Below are 15,916 nucleotides of genomic sequence, written 5' to 3'. Positions count from 1 at the left end.
TCTTACTGCTGGAAAAGAGTAAGAGGAATGGAAAATTAGATTAAAAATAATGAGTTTGAGGAGAATAAAGGCTTTATAGGTAAAGAATGATCTGAATGTTACTGCAAAGTTTTTGAATTTCAAGCAGTGGCTGCTTGTTCTCCGTGGTGAAGTGTTTGAGCCTTCAGTCCAATGAGGAGGTATAAAGTGCAAATTGAGAAGATTGTTCAGTGCTGCTTTTAAGTTACCTGATCTGGAACCAGTTTGACTCCACATCATGAAGGCAGGTTTCAAGGGTGAAGCCTGCTAACAGCTTCAGTCCTGTCCTTCAGGGATCCTGCCTTGTGTCGGATGGAGTGAAAAACTGATGACACAGACCCATGTGAGCCAACTTGTGCCACCATGAAATCTCATGCATGTTACTGAGCACAGCTAAGATGGAAATCTGGAATTTATATGCTTCATCCACAGGCATTTTTTAGAATGTGTTTGATTCTGTAGTTATCAATAAAAGAGAAAATGGACATTAATGAGCTGCAGTATTTCTGGCTAATGCTTACTGCAGTATTGAGGCCAAATTATAGTCATATCTCCCTAGAAAACCTCTGAAATTTGGCTTCTTTCACAGAGATTTCCTGCAGCCTCTTTACCTAGCTTAGCTAATATGTTTCCCTCCTCTAAAAAGGGTGTGGTGGTTTTTGGTCCCAGAATCACATTATGCCATCAGAAAAACTTTTTCTGAAGATAACTTTGCAAGTATAAGCTAATGTTGGTCTTAGTAAGAATAACTTGCATTGTTCAGCACATGCACCTGTGTGGTCACTAGGGAGTTGTCTGGCTGCATATGATCTTACACATCTGTCAGCTAAGTAAGAGGTCCATGTTTTGAATCTAGCTTTGGAAAGTTATGTAGATTTGTGACACTCCCTGGTGGGCTTCTGATGTGTATGTGGGTGGATGTTATCCAGTAAATCGACAAGATTCATGCCTTGTAGGGTAAAACACTGTCTTTATTAGAAAGAAAAAAGGGGGAGGGGAAAGAACAAAACAAAACCAAAGCATCTCTGTGTGGAGGGGAGTGGTGGGAAGGAAATTACTCAAGAGAAAAAGACACTTAAGCTATCCCATTTCTGGGGGAAGCAGGAGAGGCAGATTGTTGTGAAAACACCATTTCTGGATATAAATGTAATGTGAAGTGATAGTGTCTTGTGGCATACACATCCTCCATCTGTTTGCCTGTGGTTTGACTTATAGGTTATGCCACGCCACAAGCTAACAGTGATGCAAGTAATTTACTGCTGCATATCATGCAGTGCTTCTCTCTACAAGCATCAACTAATAGTAACAGTCACAGTGTGTTTGTGGCATGTATGTCACAAACCAAATAATATTCCAGCCTTTGCTGTGTATGTCATAGCTTAAGAGTTGTCTTGAATAAAACAATGGTGAAGCAACTAGGTTCTTGGGGATTATTCCAATAATCTGATACAGAAAACAATTAAAATATTGCAGGTGGTTGTAGCCAAGTTGGAGCCAATTTCTTGCATCCAGAGGCAAGTTGTGTAGTTCTTTGTCTACTATTTTAAGTAGTTTTTTCCATACATTTGGTCCATGTTTGTAATAGAGATTAGTCTGATTGGTATTACCTCAGTAAATGCTGACCATATGGTTGTTAATGATCTACAAGACTTCTGTGTAGGTCAATAGCTTTGAATACATGCACAATGAAAGGGCTTTTAGCTGGTGAAAGACATGCTGCTTTCACAGTGCAGTGAACTCCATCAAATCTGTGGCATGAGTATTTTTATGTATTTATTTAGACATTCTTTGAGAGGGTACCAGCTGGCCTTGAACAGTATTGGCACACTAATTGCTTTTTGTGTGTGTTAGAAGTGTTAATCATATAATGGTTTGAGTTGTAAGGGACCTTAAGGAACATCTAGTTCCAACTCCCCTGCATGGGTTAATGATGTTATAAAACACTGCAAGCATGAATGAAAGGACATTTTAGATTAATTATTATCAATGGATTTCCTCTTTATGTTCTGGGAGTGTATACCACCTCACTGGTGAGTTATGTATCATCAGAGCTGGGCTGGTAACTGTAGCATGTACATGTGTCCTTAGATCCTAAACTGGTGGGTGTGTGTGTTGTTTGGCACCTCTCCAGAGAGGGGGAAGCCTCCTAGGTGTACTGTCATGTCTATGCAGGTGTGTCAAAAGTACAACAGACCTGTCTTTTCTGTGGGATAATGTTCATCAAAAAGGTAAACTTGACGCAAGGTAACTGGTGACAGTGTGGTTGAGTTGCAAATGCTTCCTTCAGTAATTTAAGACACATTTAAAATACATAATCCAGAAAGGAAAATATTTAATGCATATTGTCTTTTTTAAAATTTGAACTTCAGAGATTCCTTCTAGAAGGTGCTGAGTTCTTTGGCTGTGATCCAGTGATGGGCTTTGACATGTAGTTAAATTCAAACCTGAGATGTCACTATGCTTGAAATTATGCAAGTGATTAGAGGCCTTGCTGGATTTTGGCCCAAGGTTTGAGAGTCAATTAAGATCTGAGAGGTGCACATATCATTTAGTCATATTGTTCATGAAAAGAAGCCACAGGTAACTGAAAATGAAGATCAAGCAAAGCAAAATTTCTTCTACTGGTTAAAAACCAGATGCCATCTTCACACCATTTGACTTTTAACTCAATTGAGTGAGTTACAGATTACGCAGTTCCTTGTAGCGTTACTGAAGAGATTGAAAGCAGTCTTAGCTTATGTTCCCCAGAGGATGATTCAGAACATTGACAACGTTTTTTATTGTCTGTAAAAGAGCTGAAGGGATTTAGTTGGCTATGTGAGATGCCCACGTTTGGATCATGTGAAAATATCCCTATGTCACACACTTTATGAAAGTCCAGAGTAAAAAGTGATGGTAGAAGCTCAGAGAGATCAGGCATCCCTATCAGATTTGGAAAGCTGTGTTTCCAAACTTGTGCATAAAAGTTTTCTTGAGTCTTTGAATCTTTCTTGAATCTTTGAATCTGTTTATCTTTTTGAATCTGGATATTTATATTTTAAGAGGGTGAATTCTATATAATGTAAAATTGTACATTGTTGTTATCCTTGTATTGCAAAAATGCAATGAAATAGGCTTTTCTTTTTCTGTCTGGATCCATTTAGAGGAACACAGTGGAAGCTTAGAATGTGTTACAGTCCTGTTTGTTTATTTGAATGCTTGTGACAACATCAGGGACTCAATCCTGCTGCATTTTGGAGTTTTGCCACTTGCTTTGCATAGGAGCAGAATTGGGCCTGATGTAGTTCAAATATTAAAAACATACCACATGTTTTTTTTTTTTTTTCTGGACTCAAAATACGAGCAAATGATTGCTTTTTCTTCAAACGGAGTAATTTCTTTACTGCTTTCTTCATGGCAGGAATTTTTGCATAATTTTTAATTATATTTGGCCATTATTAAAAGTTCCCAGAATTAATGCCATATGTAAAAATATCTTTCCCAGAGCCTCTCTACGAAAGTGCAGCTGCTGAAAGTGGTTGAGAGTAGTACAGTGCTGTGTGTATTTTTTTCTTTCTAAATATTACAATGGGTAGAATGTTTTCACAAAAAGGACACTGCAACCCTTAGTGTGCCCCGTCTCTGGTATTTAGTCTAAATGGAAAGTAAATAACAAAGTGTAGATAGCAGTAAAAGTATGTTCCCAAAGCCTTATGTTGCATTTAAAGTAGTATTGCAGCATATGGTAGCTGGCAAACATTTGAATAAACTTGGTTCCTGTATCTGTCTTCCAAGAAACACATCTGTTGACATAGACATGTAGTTTCTGCAGCCCTGTAACATGAATTCATGTACAGTGTTATAGCAGCAAGCTAAAGGATGGCTAAGCTTGAAGGCCTGGAATAAAGATTCCTTCACACTGTTTTCCTCCTGAAAAATGAACCAAAAATGGCTTCAGGCTGAGTTTAAATGTATTCAGTCACAGAGTGATATTTTATTATCTTTAAAATAATTTTAATACATGTCGCCAGCTTTGATGTCTTTCAGTTTTGAAACAAAAATTCAGTATCACTGTCTTGGATTTTCTTTTCCATAAAAAAGGTTGAGATAAATGGATGAGGAGTTTTTTAATTTTTTAAGTTGAGGCTGCAGCTTAACAGTGGAGAAGTCAACCACTGCAGAATAACTATGTGTGGTTTAAGATAGTTTATTATACTTAGCAAGGTCATAGATCTCTGGATCAGAACTCAGTACTAAGCTCAATCTGTTACTTAATGCCAAAAAGCATTTTTAGGATCTCGTGTATATGAAGGTTTTTATCCATTGTTCTGCTCCTTGCAGCTACACCCTATATCCTGTCCTACGTCACTTGCTTTATGCTTTGTGCATGTCAGGATGTCACTTGGCCAGTTTTGTAATGTTTCTTTAGATACATGCTTAAAGCTTAATCAAATTCCATAAATTATTCAGTACATATGGGCTTAGGTCTCTTGTGAGATGTGAGGGATCCAACTTTTGTACATGATGCTTTTTGTATACATGATGTACATGATTACTTTTCGTTCCAAATTGAATTTTGATTTCAGTCAAACAAATCCAAATCCAAAATTTTCATTCAACTATTTGGAAGCCCTTTCTGTATTTCCATGCCTTTTTGATTGACTGCTAAGGGCACTGACCCTTAGATGTGCAGTAAGGTATTGCTTGGACTTAGTTTGGATTTATTTTAGTTGTAGCAGTGGAGATGCATAGAAATTTACTCACAAATTGAGGAGTCCATATTTTGGTATAAATTATAATACAGACATTTGAGTGAAACAGCTAAGTTTTTCTAATCTGGAAGATGTGAGATCATTCTCCTGGTACTGCACACAGCTCTGCTGTTGAAAGTGCCACCTGCCTCCAGGTGTGCTGGCAGCCCTTGGCATGGGTTTGCTGGGCAAGAAATTCAGTTCTGCTTCCTTGCAGACAGGGGCTGAACCTTGTGCTGGCTTTGCTCGTGCGTGGTGCTTGCTGTCTGCCTAGCAGTGACTTAAGAAATCAAGAGTGGAGGCCTGTGCTTTCATCAAGAGGTTTTGTTGAAGTTACATGAAGATATGTCTATTTTTGTTTGGTTATTGGATGTTACATTACCACAGATAGGACTTTATATACACAGTGCAGGCAGTTGAAAGATGTAACTTCCTTGAATGGTCTGCTCTGCCAGATCTGTGCTCTGTGGAGCTTCAGGGAGAACTGAGAAGAATCTCTCAGATGTGTTGTATCACAAAAGTCATATTTTTTTTGTGTGCTGAAAGATTGAGTCAGCTTTTATGGATTTTGGTTGTCATTGCAGCATAGTGTTGCATATGAGGCCTTCAGAATGAGCATCTTCAAGCCGTTCTTGTTATCTTATTACCGTTGTTATGGCCCATTTTTCTAATTTCATCCATCTTCCAGTTCTGGGTTGACTTCAAAAGTTACAGAACATAAAATAGCTGAACACAACTAATTTATTTTGGAGCTTTTAAAAGAAAAGGTGTTTTTGAAATTGTGACTCCTGGAGTTGAATGTGATACAGGGACTAAGTAAACGCAACTGAGGACTTGCCTAGCAGTCCCCACCTAGCCATGTATGCATTGTTCTTTCTACTGCGGGCTGCAATATATTTTGATGTGAGAAAGCACAACTACATGAAATCCTTTCATTAGTTACAGCTAAAACAAATGTTTTCCTTGTGAATCACTGAAATTTTATATGAATATTTGCCATTCATACCTTTTTTTCTCACTGGTCTGGTAGGCTGAATGTTTTTGTTAGAATGGCAACCAAAAAATCAAATACCAGTATATATGATACTTATTTCTGTTATGGACTTCACTTTTTCTTTGTGTTTTGAAGTGATCTAAAACTTTAATGATGGTCAGTGCTAACAAAGAAAAGAGAGCCTCTTCTAAAACACAGATCATACCTAATGCAAGGATAAACTGACAAGAGCATTTCCAAGTAAAACAATTCTTTTATGTAGGTCAGCTGAAAAATGCTAATGAAAATGGGTTTTAAGCAGAGGTGCTCAAAATGGTCAGTGCAACTGTTATGTCACGTTTCCTTGCAACATATTAGCAACAGAGTTGTTGAAATATCTGAAAAAGTTTAAACTTTGTCTAAAGTAATCTGTTACATGTAAAAAGATACCTTATATCCTGTCTCAGCATACCAGTTGCAAACAGTTGTAGGAAACAAATAGCGAAGAGCTGTAAGGACGTTCACACTTCCAATTGGCTTAGAGAATTTAGCATAGAATGACTGAGTGGTTTTTATTTTTTTGGTGACAGCTCGTATGGTTTGGCACTCTAGAGAAACGCTGTAGGAATAGAAGAGAGGCCTAAATAAGGTCTGAAAAGAAAGGAGTCCTAAGAGGAAGATCACTCTCCAAATTCTGCTCTGCAATAAAACACGAGCCTAGTTTTGCACTCCTTATCCAGAAAAAAGTCCTTTTGGAAAAAGGCGGAATTTCCTTATGTAAAGAAACCAAGATTAAATATTTCTCTTTGTAGGAAGATATGGAAAGGCTAGGGATAAATAGTTTTGAGAAAGCTATTGAAGTTATTGAAAGTGAGTGTGTGTGTGCATTCATCTATACACATGCAGTTGTATATTTTAAGAGATATGAAACCTCAGAAGCACTTGATTTTTTATTGTGATCTTCTACATTTACTACTTGTCTATTGTGGGTATTACCCAGGCTAAAAAAGCACAGGTATGCTAATATAACTGCAGTGTGCTGTGCCATAGCCTTAATTTGTTCTCGTGGTAGGGTATGTATATACATTTTTCAAAAACAACACCACAAGAATTACAGGGGAGAGAGCATAATTCTAACAGTATTTCAGTGTACAGAATTGCTTAGGGTGGAAGTGACCTCTTGAGATTGTCATGTTTTTATAAGGGCATGTAGTGACAGGACAAGGTGTGTAGTGGCTTTAAGCTGGAATAGGGGAGATTTAGCAAATATTAGGAAGAAGCTTTTCACCATGAGGGTGGTGGGACACTGGAGCAGGTTGCCCAGGGAAATTGTGGCTGCCCCATCCCTGGAAGTGTTCAAGGCCAAGTTGAATGGGGCTTTGAGCAACCTGGTCTAATGGGAGGTGTCCTGTCTATGCAGGGGCGGTTGGAACTAGATGATCTTTAAGGTCCCTTCCAACCCCAAAAATTCTATGTTCGTGATTATAAATGCCCTAGGACTGTGTCCAGCCACCTTCTGGAAAAGGTGTTAAAATATGTTAGTTTGTGATTTGTAGCACCTCCAACCATATCTTTTAGACCTGCTAGCCATTTAAGGAAGATCCAGTGCTAACATTGTCAAAGAATTCATAATCCTGTTTTGCGCTTTTTCTTACTAGTGTGTTCTGCTATTCAAAGGGTGTTTGTCCTGTGACAGTGATTGATTGAGTGCTGTTAAATGAAAGCACATGTTATGTGGATAATTTCTAGTGAACTTGCCTAATAAAATTCTAAAAATGGAACAGTTAGTTTAAAAATATCAAATAAGCTGACAAAGTTAAAGTGGTTCATGGATTGTGGGATAGGAATGGTTTTAACTCCTAGTAAGACTAGTAACTACATAGGTACTGTCCAGGCAATTCTTGTATTTGCATCTGACACTGGCTATACTTACCTGCTTGACACTTAAAAAGATGGCGAGACACATTAGCTACTTGACTGATCATTTCACCCAATTTAGGAGGAAACTGGGTCCATCAATGATGGAAGATTTTAGGATCTCAAAAGCTCCTATGTCTGCTTAAGTTTCTGAGAACTGCAGCAAGACACAAAACAGTGCACATACAGTGGAAAGAGCAAGCCATGCACTTTCTTCAAAGTGTAGTTAAGATGGATCTTAAAGTAAGACACCTTGAACTGCTTCCTCAAGGGCAATTGGACTGGTCTCTGTGATGGAATAGTTTGCCCAGACGTCTTAGTTCAGTTGAGCAATACAGTGACAGAATACTACTTCAGCTTGAAATGTTTATAAGAGGTAATAGTAAAAGCAGTGAGCAATGAATTATAATTGTCCTGCTGGGATATGATGAAAGCCTTTATGAGAATCTCTGTGGCCCGGTGGGACAGTATGGGTGGTAACTTGGAGAGATTCTTAAAATGGTAGTATGACAGCTTTACAGTCAGATTAATACAGGCTTCAAAAGAAACCACAGGGTCAAAAATGACTTCCAGACTGCAGGCTTTAAAGGCAAAAAGATCTACCATTGAAATGGGCAGTTAAAAAAGAGGTAAACGGTAATAGCTGTGAAAGAAGGATCAATATTAGACTACTTAGGCTCCAATAACCCTTAAGATATAATTTAATGATTCAGATATATGTCTGGAATTGAATTGCACCACACAATGTGGATTGTTCTAGTTGCTTCATTTGTGAGGTGAAGTGTAAAGGGATTAGTAAGAGGACAATTTGAGAGACTGAAATTAGGAGACAGTAACGTTTTAATACACTGGAATTGGGCAGACATGTAGGGGCTTATGAAGGTTTTTCTTTATGCAAGAGAAGCAGGTGAGAGGGGAAGACAGGCATGAAAAAGATGGCAGAGGGCATCTAGTTAAATAGTTTTCGCACATCTCAGGAACAGAGTATTGAAGGCAGGTTGAGAAACTTAGACTGCTACTTGGGCAATGGAGGCCCAGCAGAGATGTGCATTCCATTCATCTGAATGTGTCTTCTAGTAAAAACATTGCTAGACACAAGCACAGTGCAGGAATGGCAAATGATGAATGACTTAGCAAGCTATCTTGCTGGGTATTTAATCTGTGTGGTTATGTAAATAATTTGAAATGCTTCTCTTGGCCTGTGGCAGGTTGGGCAAAATGAAGTGTCATGCATTAAACCTTGTGCTATTTCAGCTCTCAGGTCTCAGCAGGAGCCCAACAAGATATGGCTCCATGATACTATATTAAATTAACAGTACAAGTTGTATCAAACTCAGCTCCAAATTCAATACAAAAAGCGGTGTTTTTAGAAGGCATTTTAAATCTAGCACTTCAGTCACTTGCTGATGTCAGTAAAAAAAAAATGCTTTGCACAGCTGCTGACTGCAAGGAAGATGAGAGGTTAAATTGGGTTGGCATAAATGAAAGACATGCAGTGGAAGAAGTATTGGTATCAGAATCTTCGTGTAATTTGTCATTAGATAACAGAACTGTTTAAATTGGAGGGCTAATTTGAAGCATTCATTTTTATAGTTTCACCCCCATTTTTGTGACATTGAAATTATTTACAAAGATGAACAAGGAAATAATAATTTCTTCCCTCCTTTAATTTTTTTTTTTTTTTAATTATGGCAAATCTATCTTAGTCTCTTACTGTTCAAGGCTTCTAAAGCTGATGCCTGAGCCACCAATGTGTATTAGAATAATTCTGATAGTCTTACTACAGTTGATTACAGTGTTCTGTTATAAAGGGTGGAGGCACTTGGTTGTTCTCCAAAGAAAGTGACTAATAATTGACCTAATGTACAGAGCACATGAATAACGTATTCTTTTGGTAAGAAATTTATGTTTTACGGGGTGTGCGAGAGTTCACATCCCTTTTTCACATCTTCCAAAAGATTTTAAAATGCTCAGCTGCTCTATTAAATTTCTAATTCAACAAATACTCAAATACAAAGTATGCATTAGATAAAGCTCTTGAGTTGAATCCAAACATTGAAAAATCTTCTAATCTCCCTTGCAAACAGCTGTTTAGAGTTCTGAATAGAAAGAACAACTTCCTTCAGCCTAGGTTGTTGATGTCTGCTTCAGTCTCAAGCTGGGAGGAGTTTCTCTTTGGTACTCTGATGCAAAGTCTTGCTGTTGTTGCAATACTTTGACTATCTCCAAAATATATCAGGAGTATGTCCCGGTCCTGTTTGAAATAAATGGTAAAACTTTCTTGGAATTCAGTATAATGGAGGAGAGACTTACTCAGAAGAATTGAAATAGTTTTGACACTTTAATTGTAGCTGCCTGGAGTACAGCTACAGGAACTCTTACTGGCATCTCCCATGACTAAGAGACTGCTGCTGTTCTTCATGTTTGACTGCTGAAGGAATTATTGATATGAGAGCTGTGTTTTTTAGTGTCTGAAATAATTTAAACAAATTAGATGGGTTTTTTACATATGCACATGCAACATCTATTCCTTGTTCCTTGGGTAATCTTATAAAATGTTATATAGTGACTCTACATTAAATACTACAAGTGAAATTTCTAGGCAACTACCCACTGGAAATCCAAGGAAATTCTAAGAGTTCAAGATGGCTAACAATAACAATGAACATCAACAGCAGTAATGATTTGCCACTTATTGTAAACTGTTGCCAAAACCCTGCAGGGAACCATTTACGTTTAATCTACAACTCTTTGTCTTACTATGTTCAGAGAGTAGATTATTATACACGCATTTCACACACACGTGTGTGCATATCAGTTCTCTATTCAAACATTTGAGCAGTATTTTAAACTCAAAGGCAGAAGTCTTATATTCTTCAGAGAAGTGAAGCCTAGATGAAACTTGTTAGTAGCTATGGCAGTGATCTAAACCCTGCTCACATAAAAGGACGGGATGACCAAGGACTTGGGTGGGCTTTGAATCAGGAGTGTCAGGGTTTGCATGATCAGTTCTTTTCAGCCAAGGTCCAAGAAAGTGCAAGGTTATTGAGAGAGCCATTAGCACTGTGCTGTGTTACTATGTAATATTCTCAAGCAGTAATTTTGGATAAAAGCAAGAAGTGCTCAAAGGCATAATCCACAAAGATGAACGTGTTTTAGCAAAGATGACTGTCACCTATGGCTGTAGTGTATGGGAAATACTATTGTGTGGAATAGTATTTATTTAGCAGCAATTGGGGATTTTAAGATGAAGAATAAGAAATATCCTAGTACATAAAGTAAATAGCAAACAAGATACATGTAACCTCTTACAGTTGTATAACGCAGTGTGCTTTTTCTTTTGGGCTTATATGCTGCATGCTCAATCTTTCATGTGATATTCTCATTTCTAAATTGTTTCTTGAATGCAGGTGTGTTAATGTACATTGCTTAACACACAGAGAAGTTTGTATGTGTCCTCGAATAACCTCAGATGAAGTATAAGTAGCTGTTTTAAATTCAAAGGAGATCTTTGCATTCATTTTAGTTGGATTTAAGCTGTGTTCAAATTTGAGCAGAAGTTGGAAGAGTTTTGGATCTTCCATTTTCCATGAGGGGATGTTTTTGTACTGTTTTTTTCGGGTTTAGTGGTTTTTTTTTTTGTTGTTTATTTTTGTGGGGTTTTTTTTGTTGTTGTTGTTTGGGTTTGGTTTTATTTGTTTGAGTTTTTTTCCTTTTGGGGTTTTGTTGTTTTGGTTTGATTTTTTTTTTTTTTTTTTTTAATGTAGTCTGTAGTATGTGTGGTTTGCAGCAGTGTGCAATATTGATGCAGAGGTATCATGGGCAGATGAGGTACCCAGGATGCCTGTGACACCTCTTCTGAAGCAGAATGAGATTGAAGGCAGGAGGCTTTGCCCTGCAGAGGGGCAGCCTGATGCTCACATGAAAAATAAGCAAGATCAATTTTATGAACAAACCTTTTAATCAGCTGTTTAAACGCTGCTAATTCAATTTCAAGGTCCTAATAAATGAAATGGGAAAAAGAAAGAGATCAGTGTGCTGCCAGGCAAGAGTTCCAATCCAGTGGTTCTCTCATGTCAAACGTGTGAGATGAGTATCTCAATTCAAATATGAGTTACATTAATTTATAATTTAGGCTGTAGTATATTCACACGCTAAAAAAAAATTGTATGTAAGGGCAGTTTTTAACCGCTGCAAGTTTGTTTTATAAGATTAAACTATTAGATGCTTTAAAAACATGTGAATGTTACTGGTCACAAGTGTGTTTCAAGCCTGAAGCTTAATTAAAAATAGATGTTAAGACACATTTCTGACAAGAATGATGTGGATAAAAGACATTATTTCTGGAAGAAATGTTGCTTATCTTTTGGATATAATGCAAAATACTTCTGATAATCAGGAGGAAGTTTTCTCTTCCACTGAAGTGTCTTAAATTATGAGCTTTCTACTGTTTTATTAGAATTTTTTTAAAGCCACCTAAAAGTTTTCCCACAGTGCTGGTTTACAAGCAACTGAAACTTTAGACACTACTCAGAACAGTCTGTTGTTCCATTAATATTGCTGGGAGTGATGCACATGTGTATTGGTGACCACCTAGGTTCCTAAATATACAGGTTTTATTAAAAATTAAAATATTTCCTGTATTTTTAAGTACAAGTTTAAATTGGCACTGTCATTGCTAAATCTTGCAGCTTAGACAGATGCCAGAGTTCCCACAGAGGAACATTAAACAGCCTTATGCCCTACTCCATACACTTACCCCTCTTAACTCTTTGCTGTTCCTCAGCAGTAGATGGGCGCTCCCTCCTGCTTCCCTTCCTCTCTCTCCTTTACCATTTGTGGGAACCCCAAGGTGCTGCCTGTCATGTACTATTCTCTTTGCACTCAGTCCCAAGAAGGAAGTCAACTTTTATCATCTAAAGTATCCTCTGTCTCAGCTGTGAATCTGCTTTTGGCTTGGGGGGGCTAAAGGAGTTGAATTGTACTGCTAGCTTTCTGAGGGCTTAATACTTCATTCAAAGCCTGGTGAAGTTAGAGGAAAAGGATACTCAAGTGTTTCAGTGGCATGGATCAGATCCTGTATCCAGAAGGGTAAGGTAAGCATTGAGACACTGGCAACACATGCGTTACCTCACTTCTTTCTGTGAGTCCTGATGTTTTGACAGGACCACCTCTTAACCTCAGTACCTGCTTGTATGATGCTGAGTTACAGCAGGAAGGCTTGTTGGGGAGATAAAAATGAACAGGATGTGCTTAACAGTCTGGTGACTGTGAAATGGAACTGGTTCTCAGAAATAATTTAAATTTACATCTTTTACTGCTATTTTATTCTTAATTTTAAGATTAATGTAAAATCTAAAGATAGGAACAAAGGCCTTGCCATGATTTATTGTGCTCCAGTCAATTGTTCAACTCTTTCAGTGTATTTTATAAGATATATTTGAAATATTTGCTACCTATTAGAAACCCATTAGCTACAGTTTTAAATTTTTCCTTAGTCAATACACTTAATTTTTTTTTTTTTGAGAGGGATAGATTGGAGCTGCCTAATTTAACAGACAAACAGTATGTTGTCATTGCTGGATCAGACTAGTGAATAATAGTTCAAGTGCATAGCCAGGTGGGTTACTGTGATGTACTGTGTCAGTGAGATGCTCATCACATTGCTGTGACATTCTCAGGCATCTTTTTGCTTTTCAAAGCACAGAGGTGAGCCCTGCCAATGTCCTTTCCCCCTGCAAAGCAGGGTGCTTGCTGCCAGTCACCTAGCTCCTGGGTGGAGCTGGGACTGCTCCCACTCTGCGTGGTATGTGGATTCCTCTCCTGAATGGCTTTGTCTGCTTGGCTGCTCTTTACTTCTTGGCTCTCTGGACGTTCTTTTCAACTAGTTAGTTGGCTGGCCTGTCCTGGCAAACCTCCCTCTCCTGGTTGCCTGGCAAAGGTCTTGGGCTGGCCAGCCTTTTCCTTCTCTTCCCCTTCCATTTCCCCCATTCTCACACATGGTGTCTGCTGGCTCCCACTCTTTATCTCCCTGTGTCTCTGTGCCTCCCACTCATTTGTTAGATTTGCTTTGATCCATTCCATCTTTGCTGCTTTCCTGTTTTTCTTCCCTCTGCTCTTGTGCTGTTTTGCTACTTTGTTATCCTTGTTTCCTTCATGCTTGTTCCCTGAAGGCTTTCTGCTCTGGCTTTCCCCTACCTACAGGCAGCATGCACCTTTTCCAGAGTTTGGTTTCTCACTTTTTGTCCATTCATCTGATCTCACAACCACATTGTTTTATATAGTTACTAACAGAACACTGATTAGTGTTATAGGTTGGAGAAACAGTTAGGTTTATCACATTTTATTTCCTACCAGCATTTTTGTAAGTTCCTTCTTAAATCTAGTCTGGGCTTACGTAGAAATGTCTGTGATAAAATCCCAACTGAAGCACTTTGCCATGCTTCTGTGTCATCTTTCCCATAGTTGTGGATTATCTAGTATCTGTGTATTCTCTGTAACTTGCTGTCATCTCCCTTAGGACTCTTAGAAATGTCACAACTCACTGTTTTAATCCAGACATTACAATTATAACTATAGTCTCACAAACACTTCATTATGTTAGTTTGGAATAAGTACTTTTGGGTGATCACAATGATGGGAAAAGAAGTGCAGGAAAAATTCGTGGCAGTTGAAAACTTTCTGCTGAAGACCTCATGAAAGAAAGCATAAAATCCTGGGGCTATTCTTCTCCTACTTATTTCAGTCTTTGTTCCATGGTCCCTATTCAGACACAGTTCCTGCTGATGCTAATTGGAGTTTTGTCTGAGTCAGGACTAGAGAAACAGATCTCTGTCATGCTGTAGTGTACCTCATGTCATCTGTGGTTAAAACCCCCTGTAAATATCTATACTTTTAATCACTGTTCTGTTCAAACCTATTTTCTAAGCACTTACTTCACTCCTTCTCTCCTCTTGGTCAGTGTTTTCATTCTCCCTTCTTATGGGGTGCTTAATATCACAAATGCCTCTAAATGCTGATAAACAAGTCAGTCCCCAGTGGTAACTACACAGCCTTGTCAATTGAAAAATACTCTCATTGCTCCTTATGTGTTTTCTCCTTTCACCACAGAAATACAAATCCCATGTGAAGAGGGCATTGTTCTGATGTAGCAGCCCATTCTCTTCTAGTGAATATCAGGGAAACTGCCCTCAGGAACAAGGGAGCAGAACAGAGCTGGCAGATCTTTAAGGATGCTTTTGGTAAAGCACAAAAGCTCCTGATCCCCAGGAGTAAGAAATCAGGCAAGGAAAGCAAGAGAGTGGCATGGATGAGTTCAGACCTGCTGGTCCAACTCAAGAACAAGTAGGAAATGCACAGACAGTGGAAGCAGAACAGGTATCCTGGGAAGAGTATAGGGATGCTGCCTGGTTGTGTAGGAATGGGGCCAGGAAAGCTAAGGCACAGATGGAGCTGAACTTGACAAGGGATGCAAAAAATAAGAATGGCTTCTACAGGTATGTCAGCCAGAAAAGGAAGATTGAAGACTGTACCTTCTGTGATGAACAAGACTGGCAAACTGGTAGCAACAGATGAGGAGACGGCTGAAGGACTCAAAACCTTTTTCGCCCCAGTCTTCACTGGCAACCTCTCTTTCCACACATCTCAAGTGGATGGACCATAAGGCAGGGACTGGGTGAGGAAAGTCCCTTCTTCTGGAAGAGATCAAGTTCATGATCACCTGAGGAACCTCAATATAGATAAGTCTTCGTGACCTGACTAATTGCATCCCAGAGTCCTGAGGGGACTGGCTGATGTAGTTGCCTAGCTACTTTTCTTGATACTTGAAAAGTCATGGCAGTCAGGTGAAGACCCTGGTGACTGGAAAAAGGGAAAAATTGCACCCATCTCTTGAGAGCAGCCTGGGGAGAAGGACTTGAGGGTACAGTTGGATGAAAAGCTGGACATAAGCAATGTTCATTTACAGCCCAGAAGGCCAACCATAACCTGAGCTGCATCAAAAGAAGTGTGACCAGAAGGTCAAGGGAGGTGATTTTGCCCCTTTGCTGAGCTCTGTTGACACCCCACCTGGAGTACTGCATCCAGCTCTGGAGAACTCAGCATGGTAAAGACATGAAGTTGTTGGAGTGGGTACAGGGGAGAGCCACAAAAATTATCAGAGAGATAGATCACCTCTCCTGTGAAGACAGGCTGAGAGAGTTGGGGTTGTTCAGCCTGGAGAAAAGGAGGCTCTGGGGAAACCTTATAGCAGCCTTTCAATACATAAAGGGTCAATACA

General features: G+C 38.8%; 1 protein-coding gene across 2 annotated transcripts in view; it reads left to right on the top strand.

Moving 5' to 3' along the window:
- FBN1 (fibrillin 1) overlaps window positions 1-15,916 on the top strand; it is a 151,689-nt gene that overhangs the window by 24,199 nt on the left and 111,574 nt on the right. The gene's annotated exons all lie outside the window — the stretch shown is intronic.

The sequence above is a fragment of the Apus apus genome, chromosome 10 (assembly GCF_020740795.1).
Source record: "Apus apus isolate bApuApu2 chromosome 10, bApuApu2.pri.cur, whole genome shotgun sequence".
NCBI classification, from domain to species: domain Eukaryota; kingdom Metazoa; phylum Chordata; class Aves; order Apodiformes; family Apodidae; genus Apus; species Apus apus.
Note: the sequence above shows the minus strand (reverse complement) of the source record. Positions and strands in the feature narration are given on the sequence as shown.